Source organism: Thunnus maccoyii, chromosome 21 (assembly GCF_910596095.1).
Source record: "Thunnus maccoyii chromosome 21, fThuMac1.1, whole genome shotgun sequence".
Lineage (NCBI taxonomy): Eukaryota > Metazoa > Chordata > Actinopteri > Scombriformes > Scombridae > Thunnus > Thunnus maccoyii.
The window spans coordinates 5514523-5525641 of record NC_056553.1 but is presented as its reverse complement, the minus strand read 5'-3'; the positions used below and the strand labels follow the sequence as shown (position 1 = coordinate 5525641).

At 36.9% G+C, this 11119-nt stretch overlaps 1 long non-coding RNA gene across 1 annotated transcript; it reads left to right on the top strand.

Annotated features, from left to right (window-relative positions):
• Nucleotides 1-2658: 2658 nt before the first annotated feature.
• Nucleotides 2659-7326, top strand: LOC121887813. The gene is made up of 3 exons (XR_006093063.1): nt 2659-2757; nt 3751-3851; nt 7240-7326. It is a non-coding gene; the product is annotated as an uncharacterized LOC121887813 (long non-coding RNA).
• The last annotated feature ends 3793 nt before the right edge of the window (nt 7327-11119 follow it).

Below are 11119 nucleotides of genomic sequence, written 5' to 3'. Positions count from 1 at the left end.
GTGCCAAAGAAAAATGTCTCTGAGGTCCTATTTGGTCAGGCTTCTTTGTTTAAGACAAAGGTCATTACATTAATTGTCTACTGTGAGAGTTCACGTAATAAAGGCGACCATGTAATAACTGGGGAAAAAAGGGGGGTATTAATTGCAAATTATTTCAAACTAAGGTCCTCAGTCTATCACCAAAGTGACTTTAAGACATACCTTATGTTTACTTGAAATGGAGTAAGAAAAGACAAAAAAAAACATTCAGTAGATACACTTTTCAGCTCTCAAGTCAAAGGGATTTGTCCACTACCTGTCAAGTAGTTTGTATACTTCAGAGATAGTCTTCTGCCTCTGCAATGGACTTGAATATCGGATGCTGACCGTCATGAGTGATCATCAGATGAGCTGGTCAGAGCACCCCGTAGTGGATATTCATGGTCCAAAACTGGGTCTTCACTCCATTGAATTGTGATTGTATTGGATTAACTTTGCCTATCCGATGTGCTCGTTCAGTGACAGGGCTGGGGTTGAAGGCATCACCTAATAATTTATAAAGCCAGTTTTCCAAAAAGTTGCACGTCTAGACCTTCAGTTTTCTCAGGGAGACCGACTAGTTTCAATTTAAAGACTCTTCCTTGGTCTTCTTGGTCTTGGATTTTATTGCTTAACATCTCCATCTTTCTCTCCAGTTTTTCAACCTTTTGTTAGAGGGCAGTTATATCTTCCTCTGACAGTGAGATTCTCTCCTTCGCTTCCCCAATTCTCCTTGAGTGTGATAATAAATCTCCTTTAATGCCATAAATTGCTTCCAACATATTGACAGAGTGTTTGAATTGCACCCAGTATATCGCTGTTTGAAGGCACACTAGCACTAGTTTCATTCTGGTCCTCAACAGCAACATTGCTAACGTTGATCGTGGCAATGCTAGTCATGTTGTTTTGTACCGGTGTCTTGGATGATTGTCCAGGTTTAGTTTTTTGGTCACATGGTTTCTGACAAGTTAGGTCAAGTCAAGTCAGTTTTATTTATATAGCGCCAAATCACAACAGAAGTTATCTCAGGACACTTTTGACATAGAGCAGGCCTAGACCGTACTCTTTAATTTACAGAAACCCAACATTCCCCCCATGAGCAAGCACTTAGTGACAGCGGCAAGGAAAAACTCCTCTACTCCCCTACTGCAACTTGTCAGCGGCATGCCATAACCTCAAGTGAGAGCATTTATTAATAGCAAAGAATGTGATGGGATTGTATGCAGCCTCAAGCTGACAAAAGGTCGGCCTGCTGAGATATTGTGAATAAAACAGTCCACCAGTTGAACATTTAGAGATAATTTTCAGATGTCTCAGAAGTAGAGTGGTGCAGCCTGAAATATAACAACAGCAATAACCATTTTATTTTATCATTACCTTAAAGTGTTTACTAAATCATGGTCTGTATGAGTAAAGATGGTACCTTGTGTACTTTTTGATTAAAATTGTAAAGTTTTGTGTTGACAAAATGATACCACAACAGATTGAAGAAACAGACAGCTCTAAGGAGACACAACAGAGCCAAAATTGGACATCCTTAGCTCCCAGGTAGCATTGGCTTTAAATAGCTCTCATACACTTCTTGATGTACAACATGACTGTCACAACAGAACTGATGAGGCATCATACATTTCCATTCTAATGTTGGACAGAGAACTGCACATTTCACGATTGACATATCTGACTTTGTCTTAACATCAGCTTGTTTGTGACATAACTGTTATATACTGAAAGATTAGCTGGCCTACACATTATGGAACTATTAGAGCTGCAACGATTAGTTGATTAATCTATCAGTCAATCGACAGAAAATGAATCGCCAACAACTTTGATATTGATGAATTGCTTTGAGACATTATTTAAGAAAAAAATGCCAAAATTTTCTGGTTCCAGCTTCATCATTTCTAGTTTCTTTGGTCGTATATGTTAGTAAACTGAATATCTTTGGGTTTGTATACTGTTGGTCAAGAAAAATCATGACATTTTAGGTTGCATCTTGGGTTTTGGGAAACATTGATTGTCATTTTTCTTAACTTACTGACATTTTACAGACCAAATGACTAATTGCATAATTGAGAAAATAATCGACAGACTAATCAATAATGCAAATATTTGTTAGTTGTTGCCCTAGAAACCTTTGAAAACGTAGGTTGACTGTTGACTATTCATCTGTTTGTTTGTTTGCTTCCATGTGCACAGCGCGATTAACTGGACCACAATGATAGCATCAACTGCTCACTGTTGCTAGGAGATTTGTCTCTGTCTCTTTTTACCAGAGTGCCTACAGCAACTCATCTTTACATTTTAGAATATAGGACTATCATTCTGATAACAGCACACAGGAAGATGTTACTAGCTTTTTAATTTCATCTGAAAAGCTGTGCTGCTGGATCAGTGTGCTAGCTGTGTCCTTGACATACAGTCCAGTGGTCTTTCTGTGCTGCGTTTAAGGGTTTTTTTGAGCAGATTAACACCTATGTGCTGTGGCTCAGCCGGCCAATTTTCACATCTGACTTGCTTGACTCTGATTTCCACATTGTAATATTGTGTCCTTCTTTTCACAATGCTCCAGGGAATGCTCCTCGGTGTCCATGGGGGCGTTGTCTGTTGTAGACGGAGATTGCCCCTGGTCACTGAGTATGAAGCAAGCCCATTACAGCGTGGCCCTAAAGGGTCATTTAGAGGGGGCAATCAATCTCAAGATGAATATGTCTGCTACCTTTCAAGAAGAGAAGCAAAGTAAGTATATTGTCAAAGTGGTAAGACAAAATCAAGGTTATACTGGAAGGAAAAAAAAAATCAATCTCATAAAATCATCTGTAGGTTTTAGGTTTTAAATCTTCTTTATCTGCTGTACAAAAACAAAACAAAACAAAAAAAAGACAATGATTTATTGTAAGAAGCTAGCATTCTAGCTTCAGGGACTGTATTCTCCCATTTAAACTTTCATTCATATCAAATCAATAATTTAAGCTTATAAACACAATAGTTTTGAACCAGGACCAGAACCAGAAGTATTTGGATTCCCAAGAAAAATAAGGTTTGTTGAATTTAGTAGGCTATACCTGTCATTTCAACAAAAACCTGATCACTTGTTTTAATGAAATACTTGAAACTAATTGAATTACATCACAATCAAAAAATAGATAGATAGACATTTCCTGTGATACATACTTTGAATCTAAACACAGGCATACATGAAGAGCGATTGTATCTTCAGTGCAGCTTTAGCAGCTGTGAAAATAGGATGTATTTTAGACAAGCATCCCACTGACATGAAAAAATTCACCAAGGAACCATGATTGTACTTCACAAATTTCACGCTAATCCATCCCATAGCTGAGATATTTCACCCTGGACCAAAGTGTATACCGACCAACCAATATTTCCTTCCCTAGAGTGACACCATTACTGTAACTACAAACTTTCCCATGATCCCAGTGACTGAGAAAAAGTGCCTGCTGATAACTGACACAGTTGTCTATGTGTGTGTGTGTGAGAGAGCATGCATATGTGTGCGGGCCAAACCGTAAGCGCGGTTCTCCCTTGGTGAGAGGTAGATTGATTAGCGATGAGGTCATAATTGCTGACTGAATCGTGCCCATTGTTAATCAATCTTTGGCTGAAGGATAAATAGGTTGGGTGAAAAAGGACAATACTTCATGAGGTGATGCACGGTTGATAAAGGACATATTCATTCATCATGGGTGGCTTTACTTGATGGATATGCAGGCATCAATGGTGGGCCGATCCATCAATCAGGAGAGAAGGGGAGGTCAGCTTTGAAGATCAAAGTCAAGCACCCAACTAGACCATGCGGGAGATCTACAGAGGTACAGTATAGTCCTAATAGGTTTTCAAAGGGATGTAAGGATATAATTACCTGCTGCATTCCACCTTGAAGTATCCATTTTGTCTCATAATCTTTAGGTTAACTAGACGTGGGAATAGATTAGGCGTTGCTTTCTTGTTTTAGACAAGTAAACTTCCCAAGTTTCCCTGTAGCATTCACCGCAAAAATATATTCTTTTCATATAAAGTAGATTTCAAGCTACAAAGAAAATGATGCATTGTTAATTGGTGTAGTGGACTGTACATAGAGCATGAGGAATATACATTTGCATACTGCACATTTAAGCTGTCCTATTTATTTTGGAGCTAAGCTCTGGAAAAAAAAAAAAAAAATCCGCCTAACCTACAGAGTGACATGGATCTACAGCAGGAGACATCCGCTTTTCCTCATGTGAAAATTCCTTTCATTTTAATGTTGTTTCTGACATTCCTTCCCTGTGTTCACAATGAAATACACTGAACCTCTCGAATTATGAATCTCTGAGCAACCCTTTGATGTCAGCTCCTTTTGAACCAAATTCAATAACCATAATGAAGATGAAGGGAACAGAAGCAATTTTTCACTGTGCTTCTTGCTATCCAAAACACTGTACTGCCTACCACACCGTATATCGCCCCACTCCCCCCACAGAGACTTATTGAAATGCCCAAAAGCAAATATTATTTCTTACAGATGGCGAGCTATTTCCACACCCGGCATGACTGCGCTAAGCTCAGAAGGTGTACATTAGCTTGACGTCACCATCCAAAGTGCCCTATTTGTCTACTTCTCTCTAATGTTTAACAAGCCTGCCCCCATCCCTTTTCAGTGCTGCTACCTTCCTCTCCGTAGTGTTTTTGATAGAGATTTTTTTACACCACACTGGCATTTGCCAATCACATTGCATTTTCTGATTACATTAAAGAATCCCTCCGAGCAAGTGTGCGAGCATCGGGTTGCATGAATCAGCTTGTGGGACTGAACCGCAGTGAAGACTTTCCTATTTACAATTTAGCCTAAAGCCTATTCAGCTTGACAGGGGTGCTACTTTGATGTCGCAGCAGTTTTTTTCAATTATATCAAATTCACATGAGATTATTTAATCGCACAATTATTAACAAAATGATCTTTAATGTACTCATGCTTTCGGTGTAATGAATGAATTCAGTGGAACCTAAGTGCTTAACCTAAGATGGAGAACAGATACGGATCCCTGCTCTCCCTCTTGCCCATATAATCAAATTACTTCATGATCTGAGAATAAAATTAATTAAAGTCATACGCAGTTGAATATCTGGGTTTAATAAAAGTTAATGGAAACTTTCTGTTCATCACCATGAGCGATGCAAGGTAGTGTTCCTCCAGTAAAGTGGGTGCAGCTGGGGAAAAAAAATGGCAGCACGGTGAATTGTGACACCGTTTTGTAAGTGATTTTCAGGAATCTCAGTGTTCATGGGTAGAAGAGACCTACGGAGATGAAATAACAATACCCGCCTGTCTCTTGCAACCTGTACAACATAAATTTGCATTAGATTATATCATTATAATTAATTTTTCTGTGCTTCCATTACTTTGAATAAAACCCTGCCTAATGAAATCAATACTACAGTGTATGCCTTTTCTTAGAAGTTTGCATTAGATAATTAAGCATTAATAACTAAATGTAAATATTGCATTAGAGTAATTGATTGATATTAAAATATAAGTAAAAAAAAAAACCTCCTTCCCCACCATTCTTATTGCCTGCGAATCTCAGGCCAACTCTTACTTGTATTTCTAAACCGGACAAACAAATTATCAGCTGATTGCTCATAATAATGCACATGAATTAATTCCTCCATGTCTCATTCAACTGCTTATTGAAAACAATTACACATCAATGTGGCATTGTAATCTCTTCCTCTTGTAATTTCAGTTCATATTAATCCATGCTCTCACTGTCTACATAAATGCCACAGAAGGGGAGGAAAAAAAAGCTGTAAATTTGTCTTACCCATAAATAAATTAGGCATACTAAGATGATGTGGCTTGTGAAATGTGACATGAGATTCAAAGGGCGGGCACTTGGTTCTAGAGAGTATCTGTATATGTGACTCTCCGGAGAGTCTGTGTTAGTACGGGAGACAGTTTTTTGTAGATAACAGCAAAACCAGTGTTGCCTCTGCTGCATTTTTTGTTCTACTTAAAGTAGCAAAAAGGTTGACAGAATAATAAAGTACCTAGTAAAGCTGTAAATAAGCACAGTATAATCAGGGAAAAGTGGAAATTTGTAAGAAAGACTAATAATAGTTGTGTCATAACTATTTCCCTGTGACTAAAACTACAGTATGCTAATTTAAACCTTCAACACCTACAGAAGGTGCTTTGACTAACAAGTAAAAGTGAAAAACTGGTTTTCCAAGGGTCCTTGAAATCCTTGAAAGTTTGTGATTTTGAGAACAAACAATCAAGGCATTGAACGTTTTTGAAAGTAGACATAAATAGACATCAGGGTCATTGAAAGTGCTTGAATTTATGTATTTTGTGCAAGAATAGAATATTGTTTTGCTGTGCTGTGCTTCTGTAAAGCCTGCTAGTTCTCATTATAAAAAAATCAGTGTTGTAACAGTAATTAACCTTGATCCAAATCTCAAACTATGCCGTGTTGGGTCCTTGAATTTGAAGGAATTGGGCCTGTAAAGTCCTTGAAAAGTACTTGAATTTGATGTTTAAGAAGGTGTGGGAACCCTGGAAAAACTAAAAACAATTTTTATTTGCATATTACAGTTATTAACACACATAACAAGCACTTTGCTTTGGAGTGTTTTGTTTCAGCTCATCATTGCATCATAATGTATCTGTAATTTGCAAGGTTAAAAAAAAAAGTTTATATGGTTCCTGTTGCACTTGAGGGATACATGGAAGATATCACTATATTATGTAGCAGCCAAACTTATTTGTATCTTACAAAAAAGGTACATATTTGCAAATATGTGGCCAATTTTGGTTAGCTGACAACATTTGGAGCTTAGCAAGGAAAATGGAAAACATGCATTCAAAGTAATTCCCAGTTGTCACACTTGTAGTCAGTTCCATCTCGTCTTACAGTCACTTCCAATTGTTTTTATTGACTTAACAGCAGAGACATTGTGAATAATCATGCTACGAGTACATGAAATACGAGACTTTAACAGCAACGTTTCAAGTGTGAATAAAACTATCTGTCCCAGTTTCTTGTTTTTCTTGTCTTTTTTTATCCCCCGAAGTGCTAAAAGATATCAAATAACCTGAAGCTTCCTACACTTTGTCTGCTTCTTTATGGGGATGTCATTGTCAGCGGTGCCCATTTACCCTTGCGGAGTTGCTTTGTATTCTGCACATGGTAATGAATATATTGATTTACATTTTAGACCCCAGCCAGAAGTTGCGGATGGTGATGACAATATTTCTGCAGGCAATAAGGTGTGGAGATTAAAAATGGATCCCAGAGAGTATGGATGAGCATGAGAGGAGTCACAGTCCAGTGTATTTAGTTTATGGTCTGATGAAGTCAGATTGCATCAGAAGAAACTATTACAGGATGAAACTCATCTTTATTGAAAGTTGTATTTTTTTGAAATGATATAAATTAAAATTGAAATGCGTTATGTGAAAACTCCCTCTGCTGAATGTGTCTATGTATCTTTTATAAATTCAATCTTAAGTTTCACCCAATAAAACAACTCCTGCTTACACTATTTCTGAATAGTTTGGTCAAGTTTTTGTGTTCACTACTTTTTCCTTAGATATACTGTAAGTACATGATCCAGAATCTCACTCTTTGTCAGCAGAAAGCTTGTCTTGTCAGCCATAAGTCATAGTTGATCATGTAACCTAATGTGATCTGAATTTTCCAAGGTCACAGTAATAAAGTTATGTAAATTCAGCGTTATGGTAGATTTTCCCCTCTTTAATATTATGGTCAGAATGCAGGTTGGATGTATTCTGGTCACTGTATGCTCAGTAAAGCAATATCTGTATTTAAATAATGTAGCTATATTGAATGACATTTTTAATGTATGATATGAATACACTTGACAATAGGCTCATATGAGATTATCTCATGCCGTCTGAAAATGGCAATATTTTGGACTGCCCCTGCCCTATTTCAACTCCCCCCCCCCCCTCTCTCTGCTGAGCCTGGCTAAAAATGAATTGCTGTGTCTCTTTCACACTGATTTGCCTTATTACTTCAAATTGCACCCAGATACTCACATTCACAGCGGTAGCCATTTTATTGTTGCCGCCTGATTAAATGAATGTTCATCTGTATTGCGATATTGAGAGCCAAAGACAAAAAAAAAAAAGAAAAACGAGGAAATGTAGTCTCTAACTACATCTGGAAGAACTTCAAATCGTCTTTGGTATGTGTTTTAGGGGGGAAATGTTGCCATGTTTTGCATCTACTATCAAATTTGTACAAGGCTAACTGGCTTTTCTTGTGTGCTTTTTCAATCGCTATCTTTTTCAGCCCCCCCTTTTTTTTTATGCACGGCTTTTCTGTGTGATTAGGTTTTCAAAGCGGTTCTGAATACATGTTACAAAGTCTATATTTAATGTGCAAGGAAAAGCATCGTAAATCTCAAAAGCACTCATCAGTTTTCTCCAATGGCAGTCTAAATCACTCAGAGGATGAAAAAGCTGCTGACACTTCTCTCTTTGGCTGGGTGCAGAATAGAAGCTATCTAGCTTTAGATTCTTCTGACTTTTGGCTCATTTATCAAGCTGCGAGTTCTGCTCCGAGACTGTGGGCAAGGGAGATATTCAGCTGTTCTCAGCCACTGTACAATGTGTGCCTTTTGTCAGAAGCCCCGTGTTTGGTTACAAGCACAGTCTACACTATATCCTCTATGTCTAAATGACAAATACGTTGATTGATGTGCAGTGATGACTCAGTTTTGCCATTTCAACACTTTTAAAAGTCAGTGTCCATAAGAAATTAAAAAAGTTGTGGAGAAAGCATGTCATTAAAATAAGGTAAAATAAGGTCATCACAGAATGAGGTTATTTCATGCTAGTTAGATTAGCATAGGATAACCTGATTCTGATTTTCTGATAAAGACAGACAAAGCAATATAAAAAGCTTGTGAAATTATACTGATGCTATGAGATGTCTAATGAAGGCAAATATGAATAAAGGAGTTGATTTCTTAATGCATAACTGTTTTCCCGGTTCATGTAAGCTTTGCTTCCTTAGATATCCATCCTTAATCCATATTCAGAGCTGCTCTCTATTGATTGGGTGTGTTCCAGATAAGAAGGGATGCTGAATTGCACAGAGATAATACATTCTATGGATCACAGGAATGCAAATCAAATCAGATACCCATGCAAATGTGTGCCAAAGTCATCTTAAAGCAAACGTATTTTATTTATTCAAATTCAAAATTTCTTATTTCAAGTCAGTATCTATGTGATTAGCATTTTTAGTTCGTTTTTCCTGTGATATACAGAGCGTACGAACCCCTTAGAAAATAATTAATGCCCTAATGTTTTCCAGGGTCCAATTACTGACTTGCTTTCTCCTCAAAATACATAATCAGAAAATGTGACACAAAGTCCAAAACTCCTTTATCAGCACTGCACTCAGAAAGCAGCCCAGTGCTGAATCATTAGGCTGCTTGTCTCGACTTCTTTCTCCGTCTGTCTTTTCAGTCTGATATATATTCCAATAAAATTACCCAACACCTCTAGCTTTGTTGGATTGTTGATCAACTGTAGCATTAGTTATTCAAAGTTGATATGATTGTTTGACATTTCTGGCTCCACGTAGATGTAAGCTTGACACAGTAACAGTATTGGTCTCTGCTTGAAAAGTAACTGGTACTGTTAAAAAACACATCCATGTTTGTCTGAACAAAATAATTGAATAAATTTAAAGTAAGTTGTCAGTTTGAATGACATCCATTGCTCGACCAGGTGTTTGCACATCGCACTTCTAAAAACTACTGCTTCCGGTGAGGATTATTTCTCCCTCACAGTGACAATGCTAACATGCTCATATTTAGCAGGTGGTATTTACCTGTTTCACCATCTTAGTTAAGCCTGTTAGCATGCTAACATTTATGTACAGCTGAGGCTGATGGGAATGTTATACATTCTGCAGGTATCTAGTCATAAACCAAAGAATTCAGAAGATTTTTTGTTTGGTTTTATACAATAGGCGACAGTGTAGAAAGACAGAGAACATGGATAGAGAGACGAGTATGACATGCAACAGAGGTCCATGTCTGGAACTGAACCACAGACACTGTGTCACTGTGTCAGACACTTATGTGGTATGAATCTGAACCAGCAGGCCAACAGAGTGCCCTGTAAACCAAAGTATAAGGCAAATTCAATTTTAATTTTAATTTATCATTCAGCAACCTTAGATATGTTTGGGTGGGTGTCACTTTCTATGACACCCATGTCTATAATGCATTATAAACATACTTATAATGCATTATAATCTGCTTATAGCACTGTATAATTATAGTTACTAGCATTTATACATATTCATAATGATTACTCTAAAGACTAAATTGACTCAAATTATAGATAATAACTGAAACAGTAAAATATACAGCTACAGGTAATGTAGAAAACGTATCAGGTATTATCTATAATTTGAGTCAGTCAAAAGCATTATAACAATGATTATAATGCTTTATAAAATGATTATAATGTATTACAACTATGAGAATTATAATACACTATGATCCTTGTAAAAAAAAATGTCAGTGAGTGACCAGTAATTATGGAGTATTATGATACCTGACATTATAAGTCATTATGCATTATGCTTTATAATGTGTTATGATTATTGTTAAATTGTTAAAAAGCATTATGAATATTTATGAGTGCTTATAACTATAATTATACAGTGCTATAAGCAGATTACAATGCATTATAAGTACATTTATAATGCATTATAGACATGGGCATCATTTCACTCAAAGATTTCACTCAAAACCATAGAGGCCACCTCTTGGTCCCTCTGGAGGAAAAGACAGAGGATCACCATTGTGATAGGACTCATCTACTGGCTACATGGATATCGGTAGCAAATTTACTGGTAATCCATCCAATAGTTTCAATAAAAGTATTTCAATAAAAAACAAAAAAGTCATCCACAGGGCGGCACTATCACCAAAGTCAGGAGGCTTAATCCTCTGGGGATCATGAATGTATGTACAAAATTTAATGGCAATCCACAGTCAAATAGATATAATATATAATAATAATATTATTATATATTATATAAAACAA